This window comes from Eupeodes corollae, chromosome 2 (genome assembly GCF_945859685.1).
Source record: "Eupeodes corollae chromosome 2, idEupCoro1.1, whole genome shotgun sequence".
NCBI lineage: Eukaryota > Metazoa > Arthropoda > Insecta > Diptera > Syrphidae > Eupeodes > Eupeodes corollae.
In genome coordinates, this window is record NC_079148.1 from 99,538,530 (window position 1) to 99,547,817 (window position 9,288).

At 31.1% G+C, this 9,288-nt stretch overlaps 1 pseudogene; it reads right to left on the bottom strand.

The window, feature by feature from the left end:
* Positions 1–295: 295 nt before the first annotated feature.
* LOC129948343 (1,5-anhydro-D-fructose reductase-like) lies at positions 296–8,125 on the bottom strand (annotated as a pseudogene).
* Positions 8,126–9,288: the final 1,163 nt, after the last annotated feature.

Consider the following 9,288-nt stretch of genomic DNA (forward strand, 5'->3'; position numbering starts at 1 on the left):
TCCCCATTAATTCTATGATTCAACATTCTGAATCAAACTAAACTAGTGTCAGAAATTATAGCACCTTGCATAAATATATATGTACAAGTACCTAATCAAATTAAAAATATTAATGATATATTCAATTATAATATGACGTAAAAAAGGTAACTTTTTAATCTTCAACCTTTAACTTGAGAAGAAATAAATTTGAAAATAAAACCAACGTAATGGATGGCGCTTTACGTAAATTGTTGTTATTTATTATCATTTTGCTTCCTTTATGTTGTATCCGTCGATGTAATTATTAAAAAACTTGTATTCAGAAATTAAAATATATTCATAAGAGTATAGCACATTATTAGCACATTGTTTTCAGTATTTTTTAAAATTCAATATTAAATGGATAGTATTTATGATTGCCTTCTTTGATCAGTGCAAATGGAACCAATCGATTGCCAGTGTTAAAACTTTCCATTACGGCAATATCCTCCGGAGACAACTTAAAATCAAATACATTAAAGTTTTCACTGATCCTCTCCTTATTGGCAGATTTTGGAATAGGAATTGTTCCAATATCAATCTATAAATGTTTGAGTAAAAATATAAATGAATACAAAATGTAAAATAATTTTGTTTTTAATATTTACCATAAAACGAAGAACAATTTGTGCCGGTGTCTTATTGTACTTATCGGCAATGGCCTTGGTTTTTTCGGAATAATAAAAGTCTGGTGTTTTCTCTGTTGGTTTGGGACGACCAAGTGGACAGTAGTAGTAAAGTCATGCCACGTTCCTTGCAAAACTCTTTCAATTTCTTTTGATTCAAGCCTGGATGACATTCAACCTTAGTTAAATGATAAATAAGTTAATTATATAGAAGCAACTAAGAGTTTTGTTTGTTGAGTTTAATTGAATGTTGTGTTTTCATTTTCAAGAACTTCTAGGTCTTTTTTTTAAATTAATGTACATAGCATGTTCTGAAACTAAGCTTACGATGCACACTGTTCAAGACAGATAGATGGTGAGATACGATTAGCTGATTTTCGTTAAGATCTGCTACTTTTATACTTTTGAAAGAAGAAGTTGATCCTAATTAAACTGAAAGTACGTTTTAAGAAATAGAAATTTGCTTTATTCCTGAATCGCGTTACATCAAACATCAAAAGACCTTAGAGGTTGCAACATTGCTTCTTGAAGGCAAGTTCCAAAAGCTGTGCTTAGATCTATAAAACAGCTAATGTGGGAAACTACCAATCTTTATACAATAAACTCTTCCTTGCAATAAATTGCATACGTTAGGACTCAAACAACAAACAAATTCAAATTTCCAAAGTTACCAAACTAAGCTATCAATGCAATTCGTTTACCTGATTCGTTACTGGTTTGACTTCACAATTATCCAAAACCCGTTGAATCTGCTCACTATTAAAGTTCGACACGCCAATGCTGCGAACTAAACCCTTCTTCACGAGTTTTTCCATTTCTTTGTAGGTATCCAAGTAGTCAACGTCACTATTTTGTTAAGAAAGTTTATTTTTATGATTAACAAAAAAGAAGTAACAATACATTAAGTAGTTATAGTTCACTTACGATAAACGTAATTTGCCTTCTGAATCTTTTGGTAATAGAGTTTCCTCATCGACATAAACATATCCAACTGGAATGTGAATCAAATACAAATCAATGTAGCCAAGGCCGAGTTTATCACAAGACTTTTGACAAGCGGCTTCAACCTTTTCAGGGGCATGATGAATATTCCAAAGCTTACAAACAAGAAATAAAAAAGAAATTTAAAGTTTTGATTTTTATTATGGGTATAGGAAAATACATAAATGCATGTAAAGGGTGTTTTTTAGAGGTATAGAACTTTAAAATTGAATAAAACAAAGACGATTTTTTTAAATTAAACTTTACTTTATTCGAAAGATAATATTCTGGCCTTATAATTAAAATATGAATTCTCGCATATGACCGCTGACTTATATGTGGTCTTATATCGACTATAATGGTTTTATAGCGCTCACCATTGACTGTAACGCTTTGGCCAGCATTGTTTTTAAAAGAGTATGGACCAATTTTTCCACAAACTTATAAAGATTACCAAACAGCGAATTCTTGTGTGTTTGTAACGATTATCATTCCTCCAAGTATGGAGTGACTTAACCATTTAACCACAACTCAGCTTCACCGCTTATGAAACTAAAAGAACATGATTTTCAAAATAAATTTGAAGAATTTCGAAGCGTTTTTCATTAGTCAATTTATTCATGTTAAAATGCCAAACTAACAAAATTTGTTTTTAATTAAAGTTACCTCCACAAAAACACCCTTCATATATTCATGTCTATGAATTTGTAATTTTATTGTAACTTACCTTGGTAACAATGAAAATGTCTTCCCTTTTGACGACACCTTCTGCAATTTTATCTCTTATGGCCTTTCCCACTTCGGCTTCGTTTTGATAAAAATATGCGGTGTCAAAATGACGATAGCCAACGTCTATGGCGTGCTTAACTGCTAGTTCACCTTCGTTGTCTTTTGACTAAAAAGTATAAATTATTCAAAACAAAAAATAAACATAAACAAAATTAAATATGTAGAAAAATATGTAAAGTAATGAAAAACCCGGTTGTAGTAGGCGCTCTTAAAAATACAAAAGTTGATTCATAATTTCTGTTAATGTTTATAAAAAAATAAGATGAAGCAACAACACGGAAAAACCAGGACCTAGTGACTTACAACTCTAAACTATTCCTGTGTATGAGTACTGTTATCAAGGATGGTATAGGGACATGCAGTTTATGTGCCAAATCTAAGACGGGAAAAAAACTTAATGTGGCACAGTCAGGGATTGAGCCCAAGACCTTCGGCATGACAGTCCTACACCCTTACCATTACGAAAAGGATACTATACTATGTTAATGTTTGGGTTTTTCTATTTTTAAAAAAAAGTTAAAAGTAAAATAAATTGAAACACACAAATTGTTAAGTTACAAAGGTAAACTTGTTGTTATATTTCATGAAAATGTCTAAGGGCTTTAAATCACAAAATGTCGGTGTTCAATTGTTATCACGTCTAGGCCTCTTTCACACGAGACTGTTTCGTCCGTACGGTTCAAATCAGTAAGATTTTTTTTCCATACGGACTTTGTTTTCACACATAACGTATATTTCCCGTGAATCGTCTACGTTTAGTTATATTTTAGATATTTTTTCATTTTAACTCAAGTACAAGTGACCACCAAAACGGACGGCAGACGAATAAAAACGTCTTTTGTGAATGCGTTCGCGTAGTCACGTACGCCATTGATAGACGGCGACGACGGCACGGTCGCCGTATATTTGGCCTCTTCCACACGAGACGGGTTCGTCCGTACGGTTTTTATCCGTGAGCCATTGATAGTAAACTAATAAAATTAACTAAAGCTTTCACAAAAGACGACTTTTATTCGTCTGCCGTACGTTTTTGTGGTCACTTGTATTAATAAAAATATCTAAAATATAACCAAATGTAGACGATTCACGGGGAAAGTACGTTATGTGTGAAAACAAAGTCCGTACGGAAAAAAATCGTACCGATTTTAACCGTACGGACGAAACCGTTTCGTGTGAAAGAGGTCTTTCAGTCGTTTAGACCGCTGTTTTAAATAGTCCGTACGGAAAAACTCGTCTCCGTCCAGTGTGTAAGCTTTAGCTAATTTTATTAGTTTACTATTAATAGCTCACGGATAAAAACCGTACGGAGCAACACATCATCTATATTAAAATTTACATTTTGTAATTCTTTTTTAGCTATTGCTAACTCATCAACTGCAAATTAAAGATTGAAAGAAATTGATAGCTATTGCTTAATTGATAAACATCTTCATCTTCGCTATTGTCACTAGTTCACTAGTTATAACATTGGGTTAGGTTCAGGTGACATAAGGGACAGTAAAGCTATTATCTAGTATCTGATTGGCCAGCTGCCAAAAAATTGCCTTCCAATTAAGGCAACTTTATTGGAAACCCTAACTTTCAAGTCAACTCAACTTATATCAGAATGACAATCGATCATGTTTTTTTAATTAACTGAAAGATGAACTTTATTCGTCTACGATTTATTTATTTTTCGCAGAATTTTAATTAATATTTTGTGTAAAAGAGTTTCTCGTCAAATTGGAAACGAAATAAGTAATATTTCTTCACAATACGAAACACAAATTGGGATGGACTTGAAGTTTGCCTGAGGACTGTTTTGTAGACAATAATGTTGTTGGTAGTTTTTGCACGGTAAACTGAAGGTAGAAGTTAGGGAAGTAAAATTCTGAGTTTGAAGTTTGTGACACTTGAAAACCTAACTAGTTGATTTGGTCAAAATGTACGTTCAAGGAATGACGTCATTTACACTCAATTGCATTTTTGGAACGTACATTTTTAGACGAAGCAACAAGTGAGTTTTTGAAGTACCTAGTGTCCTAAATTTTAAACTCAGAATTTTACTTCACTATAATCTATTTTCAGTTAATCGTGGAAAAACTATTAACAAAATTATTGTCTATAAAACACTCCTTAGGCAAGCTAAAAGTCCATTACGATTTCTTTTTTCTGTTGTTATTAAATATTATGTACATATTCCTTTTAAATGGAATCGTGCACTAAATAAAAAAATCACAGATTTATAAAGTTCAGGTTTCAGATGAATGAATAAAATTTGATCAGCTGTCATTTAGACACAAGTTCACTTGATTTTGATAGTTAGGGATATTTTTCTTGCTTAAATTTCCAGTCAGCTTTCCAATAAAGTTGCTTAATTGAAAGAACATTTTTTGGCACCTAGCCAATCAAATATCAGGGGTTTGCATTACCTTCAATTCCCTTATGTCGTCTGTACTTGCCCGATATAAATTTGAAAAGTGATCGCTTGCAGTATTAATATTTACAATTTTTGAGGAACAAAACAGCTTAATTATTTGCATAGTCTTTGCATATTACACTTTTCAATCTAACAGAAATTCGAAAAAAATATAAAAATTGCAAATCTGGAAAGATATAGTTCTGATGACAATACTTTCCAAATTGAGGAAAAATTTCGATACGTGCAAAAGAAATGTTAATAAGTTGTTTTGAGAAATAGGCTCCTGGTCACAAAAAACTTTTCGTTCTCTTCTCGGCCTGGTTTCGTTTCTTGAAACCGAACCGACAGATTTCTGTAAGTAAAAATTTGTCGGTTTTTAATGATAGCTATAAACGACCAGTCAAAAAAATTCCAATGTTTGTTTTCAATGATGAAAACCAAGGGTAGCTATAACTAGTGCCTTAGGAGCCAAGTTTATAGCTATCATCGGTTTTCGTCATTGAAACCAATTATTGGAATTTTTTGACAGGTTGGTTACAGCTTCTATTGATAATTTCTGTCTTTTGACAAAAATTTCCCAATCGGTATTAAGCATTTCCTGATTGGAATTCAACATTTAAGTTTAAGGGGCCGGTTAAAGCTATTAGTAAAATCCATCAGTAAAATTTCAGTTTTTGAACATGTTACAGATTTATTTCTAGCAAAACATTGATGCAATTATAGGAATCCTATATTCAAGTATTTTTTCAAAAAGAAACAATGCATTTTAAGTTGTATTTAATTTATAAATCGATTTTAATTTGTTTAGTGATGAAATTTCATTTTACTGAACAGCTGACTGCCAAAAGCCAAACAAATTCCATTTAGTTTTACTGTTCCAATTCTGCATTGTTCCGATCACACCATTACGGTGCCAGTTTCAGTTATAATTGGTTTTCATCGTTAAAAACAAACAGGAATTTGTTGGCAGGTCGCTTATCATTAGAAATTTCTGTCATTGAAAAAAATTTCCTGATTGAAATCCACCGACAAATTTTTACTGACAGAAATTTCTCATTGGAATTGTGTGAAATTGGAACACAAATTAGTGGAACGATTCGTTTTACTTTTGAACATAAAAGGATCAGCTGTTCAGGAAAATTAATTTTCCTCTGGAAAATAGAAAGATACATTTTTAGAGAAAAATAAATGCGCAATTACACTTTTTTTCTCAAAAAAAATTATTTGTGTGATTTCCAATCGATCAATACATAATTTTCTTTTCTAATCAAGGGGAAACACATTGATGAAAGCAACAGTAATAAAAAAACTGTCTCGAGGCGCGAAGCTCGATGTTATGATCGAAAGAAAACAACATTTTCCTAACAAAATAAAGAAAATTGAATACAAAAAAAGAGTTCGAAACCCGGCTTATACTGCAAGTAAAAAACCATGGGTTTCTTTATGCCAAATACGATCAAAAAGTATGCAGACAGAATAGCACGAATAAATGCTAGGTGTATATATCCCTTGCCTTGGCTTCCCAAAACTGGTAAGTTTATGGTTATGGAATTATTAAACCTGAATTGGTGATCGTAAAATTCAAATAGAAACTTCAAAGTGACATTTAATTTAATGACGTAAATTTCCTGATTGCTATAAACGTTCATCAGTAAAACATTTCATATTCCTCCTGTTTCAAGTTTTTCTGATAGCTATAACCGGCCCTACGTTGATCATTAAATGCAAAACTGAAAGATGGAAAACAAAGAACATGGAACACCTTTGTATATATATTTGTATATATATTTTTATATATATTTATTTCTTTGTATATATATTCAAATTAATATACAAAGGGAACACTTTGTTCCACAGTATGAAGTAAAATATGAACCAAGGCCCTAGTTATAGCTGTCTATTGGTTATCATCATGGCAAACAAACATTGGAATTTTTTGGACAAGTCGTTTATAGCTATCATTAAAAACGTCTGTCATTGAAAAAAAAATTCCTGATTGAAATCCACCGAAAAGTTTTTACTAACAGTGTCATTGGAATTGTGTGAAATGGGAACACGAATCATTGGAACGATTCATTTCACTTAAGGACATAAAAGTATCAGCTACATTTTAAGAGAAAAATAACTATAGAATTAAACTTTTTTCTCAACAAAAATTCTATGTGTATTTTCCGATCGATCAGTATATAATTTTCAATTCTAATCAAAGGGAAACACCGTCAAATATCCATTCAAAAAAAATTTCAGATCGATTTCTATGATAGTTATAACTGGCCCCTAAACGAAAAGTTCTAGTCTACTACTCATCAACATTATTGGCAACAGGCAAAACAAATTTCACTCTCTTAATTGCTTTTAATTCTTGCAACAACATTTTAAATGATTCAAACCAATGATAGATATAACTGGACCCTTTAACCATTTTAAATACTACTTCAGATAAATCCATACTATTATAAAGTCAAACTAAGCCGTATTTACCCTATTACAGAAAAGAGCTTTTTTTTTACTGGAACTACCTAAATATCTCTGAAAGCTTATAGAACAATAAAATGTCATCGACAGCTGCTGCTGTCAAAAGCTTCACGAACACAAATGACAAAAACGCGGTAGATAAGGAAAAGCAAAAGATAATAGATAATCGTGTTTAATGAATGGAACGAATGACTGTACAAATTATTTTACACTAAATTTAATTAATTGTTTAAAAATACAAATAAAACATTTGCTTACCTCATAGGTCCCTAAACCAAGAACCGGCATTTCATATCCATTATTCAATTTTACTTTTGGCACAAGAGCAGCAGCAGACGCGGAAGAACTCATTTTATGCAATAATCGAATTGTTTTAAAAATATTACTCACTCTCGAAATAAGTTGCATGTAAAGATTATTTTACTCGATAGTTTGCTTTTGCAACCAACAAACTGTTTTTGAACTCACAACTTTTGTGGAATAACTTCTGACTTTTAATGTGTTCTATTATTTATATAAATTACTTAATTACTTTATCGAAGACTTATCTGAAAGCCTTGAGTTATCACAAAGAGTTGGAGAGCGAAATCTATAGTGACTATCGCCAAGTTAACGAGAAAATAGAAAACTAAAAATACTTCCATGTGATTTTGACAATGGTCTCGGTCTATCTCGTTTTAAATTTGCAACTTGTGAGTGCCAGTGCTTACATTTTGTTTGTAAGCTGATGGCTCTGCAATGGCAATGGCTACTGAATTGATGAGCTGTTCTGTTTGGTGTTCAATAAATGAGCTTCCAAACAAAGAGAAAGAAAATTTAATTCGAGTGGTCTGGCACTGACTGGACTACCACTGGAATGCGTTTTTTTTGTTTGTTATTGCACATTATTTTCCCTTTTCGTTGACAATTAATAATATTTTAGTGGAGTTCACATTAGGGCAAAAATAAGTACGTTCATATCTCTTCCATTTTCAGTTTTTGTGTAGTTTCATAAAATACAAATGCACCTTATTTATTTATTTTGTATTGGCTCAAATTATTTATTGTGTCAGTCAACTTATTTAAAGATGACTGATGTTTTTTTTTATTGCTAATAAATTAGAAGCATTAGGGCTTCATACCCTTTTTCTACCTATGTACTTACTGATTTAATACAGCATTTTAAAAACTTTATTTTTGAAAACAAAACTCAAATTAAATTCAAATTATATAAGATTCGTTTCAGTGTTGCCAAAAGAATAATTTTCTTTAAAACAAAGTCTTTAAAAAAAGAGCTTCAAAATGCAACTGCAGACATCTACATTTTTAATCCATCATAAAATCGAAATGAAACCAATTTGTCAAACGTTGACGCATTCTGCAAACTAAGGCTTGAACCAACAAGCATTTTAGATTCCGATTATAGCCATCAGTAAAATCCATAAGTATATAAGTTGTTTTTTAGTTTTTTAACATGTAAAAGCATTATTTTCCAAACAAAAAATATATATATCCAGTAAGGTGTATTCTTATGTGAGGTAGTTTTTTCAAAAAGAAAAAAGAGGCTGGGATGCGACCCACACTGATGAATTCCCATCCCGTCTGTCGATTTGTCTTGCTTAACAGTTTCTAGTTTTTCGTGTTAGGTTTAAAAAAGTTGTTAGTTGAAGTATTCTTAAAGAAATTAAAATTACCAACAATATTTTTCATATAAAGAAGTAGTAGTAGATTTTTTAAGTAGATTTTTAGTCGAAAAATATTGTTACCAATTTTAGAAGCATTTCTTAAATTTTTACAAATTAGATGAATGGTATTAATTTAAGAGATATCAATAACCGAACATCAATTTTTACCAAATTTGCGTACTATTTCTTTTAGATTTTATATTTTAAGAAAAAAACGGACGATTTTTATTAAAAAAAAAACTACTGAATATCGAAAACAATATTTTCTGTGAAACAAAAATAGTTTAAAGACAATATTTTTAATTTTTAAAAAGCTATTTGAGTCGGAAGT